Genomic DNA, 8,480 nt, shown 5'->3' with positions numbered 1-8,480 from the left:
AGATCCGAGTGTTATTAGTGATTTCCACTAACTAACAACACGGAATATCCGAGTAAAGTTGTGAGATTTATTAAATAGGACCTACACAAAACGAAGAAATGGAAGCTAAAATGAATAAATGGAATTCAAAACACATAAATGGAAACCAAAATGCGTAAATGGAAGCCATTACGAAGTTGATGTGATCTAAACTATACATATTATTATATAAATATTTCTTATAATTTTAAATATTTTTAGCTAGATTTTATGTATTATTAATTCTAAATGGTTCATATGTGGGCTTTTAAAGTTTATATAAATTTAAGAACGATGAGTAAAACTTCAAACAAACTTTTGTTTATTGTAACACCCCAACCCGGAATAGGCTGACGTGTCACTATTACAGATATCAAACCAAAGCCACAATCCAAATTACAATAATCAAAGCAACCTAAGTCATATTATTAGGCCAAAATGAATTAACTTTTTAAAATCTTGAACTTCATTAGTCTCTCTCATCACTAACTCCCCGAGTCCCAGATTACCTGTAAACAAATAGGAAAACACAACAAAAAAAATAAGGCTGAGCCAAAAATTGCCCAGTAACGGAAAAAACAATAGTATATGTAAGGACAGACGAGGAAAAAGTAAGTCTAAGAACTTTTATTTGTAACATCTATATTTTGAGAATTAATAAATAACGGAAAGTTTTATTATTATCGGTGTGTCGTTAGTTTGGTTGTGTGCGTGTTTGTATTTGGATAAGATTGGAATGGAGGGGGATGGTGGGGCCCATGGCTCCCTATATAAGGCCATTCCTCATCCTTTCACCATTTCTTTATATAACACACACACTAGAAAACACACACTTTCTCTCTAGTAATTCGGATTCGGATCCAAGCAAAAGGAAGGAAGAATCTTGGGTGTAAACACTATAAAACAACAAGAAACACCACCAAGCTCCACGGATCTGTCCAGATCCGAACCCGAGACCAACAAAAGGTGAGTTTTGGTTTTAAAGTTTAAGTTTTAGGTCAGATTCGACATGCAAACCGATAGAAGGATAGATCGGGGTATATGATGGAAGAAAAACATGAACTTGATAAGTTATAACCCCACGAGAATGTTATATGGTAAAATTGTGATGTTCGGGCCATATAAAACGCAAGTATACAAAGTTGGTACAACCCAAAACCCTTAAAAAGGGTAAAATCGGGTCCTAAGGAAGAGTCACGAAGTAAAATGGCCATCAAATGGTAAAAACGAAGAAAAAGAAGAATTTCGCATCGCATAAGCCATGCGAAGCGAAAAAGGCTATTTCGCATCGCATGACCATGCGAAGCGAAAAAGGTAATTTCGCATCGCACAGTCATGCGAAGCGAAACAGCTTCATGCGAAGCGAAAAAGTTCCATGCGAAGCGAAAAAGCATGCAAAGCGAAATTCCATGCATGTGAAGCGAAATTCTTCCATTGTTAATTTTATAAAATTCATTTTCTGATGCATTTTTGTTAAAGGGTTGAGCATACTGCCCCTTGGACCCTGCTAGGGGCTGCCACCCCTAGACCCCGCTACCAGGGGCGCTGCCCCCAGACCCCCGTTAGTTGAGGGTTTCATAAATTTAGATGTAGGAAATAGTGGTAATAGATAATTGACACGCGTAATGTATTGTACAGTTAGCCATGCTCAACTAAAGAAGGGAATTACCATTAACGACGAGAGAAATCAACTCCAGGTGAGTTCTAGCCCCATTTCTCTTTGAAATGTTTTCGGGGCTGTGTGCATACTCCTATGTGATAGTTAATACATTTACTTAATTGATAAGTGTATGATACATGTATGACTATGTATTGGATGTTATTACTATATAATGATAGTATGAACGAGCATGTATATATATTTACTATTATATACATGAGACAGGTAAAATATGCACGTATGATAAATGCATGGTTATTCGAGGTAGTAGGGACCAGACCCTTATAATATCTGTGATGTTAGGGACCAGACCCTTATAATATCTGTGATGATAGGGACCAGACCCTTATAATATCTGTGATGATAGGGACCAGACCCTTACAATATATGTGATGATATGGACCAGACCCTTACAATTTCTGTGATGTATAATGTAGAATAGCTTATGGTATACCATAGGGTTTTATGGAAGAAAGTATGTAAGTACGTATGCATGTATATAAGATATATATGAAAGGAGTAATAGAAAACTAAGGTATGAATACGTATCTTCGGACGCGTACGAGTAAGGGTATGAATGTATTGTATGTTAATTGATTAACTAGAACTCACTCAGCGTAGCTGACTTTTAGTATGCACGCAGGCAAATAGGTTGAGACAGCTGGCTTAAGGAGGGACACATGGCATGGACTAAAAAGACTGGCATCCATGATGAAGTGTTATGACTGTTTTAATTAATTACTTATGAAAAGACAATTTGTATGTTAAGACAAGAATGAATGTTTTGTAATGTGATGTTTGAAGTTTTTAAATTATTCCGCGAAAGTTTAAATTAACTCTAATTTTAGAACTGTGTTTATGAGTAAATCCAACACCAAAGTAGGGTTATCGAGAACGGGGCCTTACATGATTCAAACTCGAAACCAACTTTTTACTTGCAAAAATACTAAACATAAACTGATGCATAATTCAATACTTTGTCGGAACAAAATCAAACGCATACAGAAACATATCAGAACATACACACACATCAAACCACGTGACAACACATATCAAGAACTCAAAAGTCACGTGAGAAGGAAACACCCATGAGCCTAAACAGAACAGACTGATACACAGCTAGCTAGTCCATGCACATATGAGACGGTGAGCGTGGCGTACACCCATTATTCCATCTCCACACAACAAACGCAAACTCAGAGCTAAGATCGATCTATACGCCTCTAGGGGCCAAGCTAGAGACGCCGTGAACTTTTATTACGCACTATCACGATAAGTGCATGTCGTTGACGCCCATACATCTTTCAGACATGCTCGGGTGACAGAGTACAAAAGCTAATTTCATATAAATATGCAACGAAAATGCTACTAACAGAACATGCAATAACAAGTACCAAATATATAATCTATTGCATGCTACAAAAACAAATATAAAACATACCAAGTAAATAAACCAAACTCAAACTGAAAAGTCCGCACTACAAAGTGATGGAATATAAATAATACTAAGAGAAATCAAAAACAGAATCCGTACTACGAAGTAACGGAATATTAATAATACTAAAAGGAAATAAAGATGGAAACCGTACCTTAATTATTAAGCCAAAATAAACAAAGTTGGCTTGCCTTCAACAACTATGAGAGCCTACGGTTTATTTACAATTTTATTATTTAGATTCACCAAATTTAGTTTACGTAGGTTGATACGTTGAATTCTGCCCACGACATATGCCTTCTAAAATTCAAAATTTATTGTTGAAAACTCACTGCCATAAGATCATTTTTAGTAATTATTCAAAAACGTTTAAGCTTTAAATATATTATGAATCACTAAACCTTTACTTCCTCGTTATATAGGAACATAATTAACTTTACTTAACTTCTTATTGAAACCAACAAAACTCTTTATATGCTTATAATCATTTTTAACTTAAATTCATAAATTTGGTTACTGGTTATATATACCAGATTCATAAAAAAATAGCGAAAATTCATATTAGTTACAATATGGCTATCACCTTAAAATCTAGATATCAATTATATATATACATATGAACAGACTATACATACAACATGCATGATATATATGCACATGCATGGGCACCTCCGTATATATTTAACTTTTGGTTTTAACAAAATCTTCTAATTAAACAAGGTTTTACGTCGCGGGAAATAGATCAACGATCACCTATAGGCTACGATTAAAAGCATAGGCGAAACAGAAACAGAGAACGTGTTCAATACCTCGGCGGATGAGCGATAACAATTCCGAGGAATAAGACAGTGGCTGCGGCGGCAAACGCACGAACGCTTACGGCCGCGTTCAGAAACCGTAAGTTAAATGGCTTCAGATAAGACAGAGATGCCAATCGTTGTATACTTGTATTCTCGTCCTCGTCGACCAGCAGAGGTTATCCTTAATGGAAGGTGTGACGGTTTATGTCGGAAAAGAAACTAGAGACAGTGGTGGCGGAGGTTGCAGAAGCGATGATTAAAACAGTTGCGGTGGTGGTTAGCGGCGGAACCTAAATATAATGGCAGTAGGTTTCGTGAAGAAAGAGGCTTTAGATATATATATATATATATATATATATATATACACAAATCCTAATAACTGATATTCATAATCTTCTCCGGAAATATCGGAGATCAAGAAGATGATGTACTGCATTCAAATTAACTTTTGGTATTTGGCGAAACTAGTCCCCTTACTTTGTTTCATATTTTATTTAATATTTACAGTACAAACCTTTATGTTTAGAATTTAATTTAACTAACCCATAAACTTTATTTTTCTCATTATCTAAAATGTTCGGCTATTTTTCGTTAACGTTCCATCTACTTAACTAAATATTAACACCCCAAATATTCGATGGTTATTACTTTATATTGTTTCGAATTTTCGTATATTACATTTATTATGATTTGTGATGGCGTGTTTTATGTGCACATTTTTTATATTAACAAGGTTAAATTATGTTATCATTATTATAGAATATCTGGTTTTACTAATCATTTGAAGTTGATGTAATTAACAATGAACTCAAATAAAATTTGAATTAGTGCTCACCTTATTTAATTTGTTTAATTTGATTTTTGGCGGCTTAAAAAGTTAAGTGGAAATATGGACCATATAGTATAGAATAATTTTAATAATAGTTAAATATAAGTTTATAATGTATAAGATTTATTAAAAATAAAAGTAAACCATATATAATGGTTATTTGATACTTATACTAACACTCGAACAAATAACTTTTACTATTAGTAATAGTCTAAGGGAAGAAAACATAAATATAATTTATATGCAATAATAACTTGTACACATAGCTTTAAGATTTATACATATAAAAAGTAATTGATGCCACATGCCCACATGAGCCATTGGCCTACAAAGTTCATCAACTAACCAAAATGCTCAAGAAGGAATAATAAAATCTCCTAACATACACTAATTGCTAAATAATGTATTGTCAATTTACTATAGCACGTTGATAATATTAAGAGAAATTATTATAAAACATTGATAATACATGTTAATTCCTATTTCTACTAGTTATTTATCATAGATACTTTTAAAAACTCTTAATTATCATTAAACAATATTGAAAGAGAAAAATTATGATAACAGAGTAAACTTTCTACCAGTTATTTAATGAAACAAGTAGAGTAAACTGTCATTTTCATTTTTGTGGTTGACTCGTAGAAAGAAACAAAACAAATTTCAGGGTTTTAGTTAGAAACAAAATAAATTTGATCATATGTTTAAAACGACCGTTTCGTTCTAAAAGGGTTTGACGTTGAGCTTTATATGGCTGTAACGCCCAAGAAACCGTAACGCGCAATTTAGGCCTGATAAGGAAATGGAAAAAACGAGTAAAGAATCTTCGTCACAAGAAGAAACTATTAGATACCATATTCATCATGATTTCCCTGAAAACTTTAGATGGGTGCATAATGTTACCAAAAGTTAAACATTAACCCAAAATATTTAACAAAACATGATGAGTCGACATATCACTAAGATGATACGTTTTAAATTGCAATTTACCTGTCCATAATGTTACCAAAAAGTTCATCAACCCAAAATATTAAGATAGTCTTAGACAACCGACTAAAGTAATAGGTGCACACAATCAAAATTCGGAACCACAAATTAAACAGATCACAAATCTAAGACATTGAATACATCCATGGGACCATGACATAGCTAGCTATAAGACACAGATTTAGCAGCACCTTGCACGCCACTCAACGACACTTGAGGGCAATCTTTCATGACAAGTTGTCCAAGTTTCCGTGAACCGATTAGTGGCTTAATCCTTCATCAGTTACCTCTTTGCATCTTACAAGTTCCAAAGTCTGGAGATGTTCACAACCACAAAGAGCCTCCATTCCAGCATTATTAAAACAATAAGCGCGGTCAAGATGCAAGCTTTTCACCGGGCACATTTTTACCAAACTTAAAATTCCTTCTAAGGAAAATGAAGGCAATAAAGAAAACTCTCTATCAGTTAAAGATATTGATACTGACTCGAGCCATGTGCAGTTTTGAGCCAATGACATTAAACTACTGTCCGTGAGTCTTACCGGGTTGTCCATCGGAAGGGACTCTTAATGAAAAGACTCATAGATTTTTCGAGTTTTGGGCCAGCCCGATGATGTCAGAATCTTGTGCTCCATTACACATATCTAAATGAATTTTCTCCAAGTTTTTGCATCTGTTCAAAAGACAAGTGAGCCCAAATTTCATGCAATTGGTAGGCAAAGTTCCACCATATTTTCACATGGGGCCTGCAGTTTTTGCCATACGATAGCAAACAACTCGTCAACTAACGGACCGCATATGTCTTCTGGATGAGGCTCAAACTGCAAACGTTTTACGGTTCGCCAAATGCCCGGGCGTATAACGAGATAACCTTCCCTAATACCCTTACATTTCCTGATGCAAAGATCATGAACCGTTTTTTGCCTTTCAAGAAACCAGAACCAATTGTCACTAATATTCGAACAACCAATAAGATGGAGTCTCTTAAAGTTTTTGCAGCGCAAAATAATGGAAAGTAATCCAGATTCCGTAATTCCAGGGATCACGTTTAGTTTCAAAGATGAAAGATTGGAGCATGAAACTAAGGAGCTAAGGCCCACATCAGTTATGGAAGTGCAGTAACTTAAAGTGAGGCCGGTTAAAAACGGGCAGATGTTGGGGAGTATGGAAAGACCCGGGTCTTCTAATTGTTTTCCTGATTCTGGTGTCCACCCGGAATACGTTACTGTAGGTCCTCTAAATGGATCTCAAGACTTGACTCGGATCAATCCGTGTTGTTGGTTAGCGGAAATCACCGACGACACTCGGATCTCGGATCTTAGTTTGTTTGGTTTATTTGCTTGAAAGAGAGAAAATGAGAGAAGTGGATGAGAGAAAGAAACTTCTTTATTTCCAAGAGTTGTGAAAAGGGGTTGGAGTTAGTTGGATAAATGGGTTAAGTGGCCCTTTTATAGGGTCCCCATTTATCCAAAACTTACAAAATAAACGTACAAACTAAACGTACCGAGTACGTACTACACCGACTAAAAGCAAACTAAAACGACATATACAATCCTAAAAACAATATAGAATATTGGCCCTACAATCTCCCTCTAGGATTGAGTATGTCGAGGAACTTTCGTCAAGTTCTTTGCTTTGTCTTTATTTCTTGAAACTTAGTACTTGTCTTGATCCAGGATCTTGAACCAGATTGGATCTTGAACAGTTCTTTATTTTCCAGTCTTATAGACTTGAACTTCAATCTTATTTTCTGGGAAGGATCAGCAACAGCAAATTTTAGAAACATCAGATGCGGGAGGCTCGACATCTAATTTTCTCTTGTTGACTTTCTTGAGCCAACTGGTTTCTTTCATTGTCTTCAGATACAATCAGTTCTTTTTTTAGGTTCAACAACCAACTTTCACGTTCTCGTTTTCTTTTTAAGTGCTTCAACATCTGCAACTCCAAGCAGACTTGATCTTGATCTACCTGTCCATGTATAGCTGCACAAACCTTAGAACGATAAGATTCGCGCACAGACCCTCTCGAGGGTCAAGAAGAAATCGTTCACAGGCCCTCCCAATTTCAATCCCTCAACTTGTAAATGATTTGTTTAAGTCCCAGATTTCTAACGAACTTTGCATGAACGACCTTGACAACAAAACACATGATTTTGAATGAAACAAAGTTTAACAAAATATGTACGAACATAATAAAAACTTAAAATCTTTTTGGCATTTTCATATATTGTAAATATATCGAAAATATATACATAACATTTTGAAGTTAAAACTAAAATAAAACAAAATCCAAATAAACAATAAAAGATAGGAGTAAATATGAAATTAATATTATATATCAATAATATTTACAGAAAACGTTTACTAAATTATTTTTCTGAGAAAGATCACAACATGGAATCACATTATCTGTTAACGTTCTAGATCACACTTCTATTTGGACATTATTATGCCAAGAACCCAAAGTCGATTGTAGATATAATTTGTCCACTTTAAACTTAACAAGTATTTTGATGTCAACATGATACGTTAAGGTACAATTAGGCACAATGCTTGTGTGGTCCCCATTTAATCCGACAAATTACAGACTCCATCATACCTCGGGCTTAATTTGCTTTCACATGTCACCTCAACTTGACTTAAACCTTTCTTAGTTGATCACAGTAATCTTATTAACACACTTGACACTTTGACTTTGTGCACTTGAAACTTTGTACGCTTAACTCGATCTAGAAAGATTAAAATAAAGCAGAAA

General features: G+C 34.8%; 1 pseudogene; it reads right to left on the bottom strand.

The window, feature by feature from the left end:
• Positions 1 to 5,888: 5,888 nt before the first annotated feature.
• LOC143562339 (F-box/LRR-repeat protein 14 pseudogene) lies at positions 5,889 to 7,702 on the bottom strand (annotated as a pseudogene).
• Between the last annotated feature and the right edge of the window lie 778 nt (positions 7,703 to 8,480).

Source organism: Bidens hawaiensis, unplaced genomic scaffold (genome assembly GCF_021521415.1).
Source record: "Bidens hawaiensis isolate Kalapana, Puna unplaced genomic scaffold, B.hawaiensis_p1.1 tig00020931_1, whole genome shotgun sequence".
In the NCBI taxonomy this organism is placed as follows: domain Eukaryota; kingdom Viridiplantae; phylum Streptophyta; class Magnoliopsida; order Asterales; family Asteraceae; genus Bidens; species Bidens hawaiensis.
The sequence above is the reverse complement of the archived record's forward strand: the minus strand, read 5'-3'. Positions and strand labels throughout refer to the sequence as shown.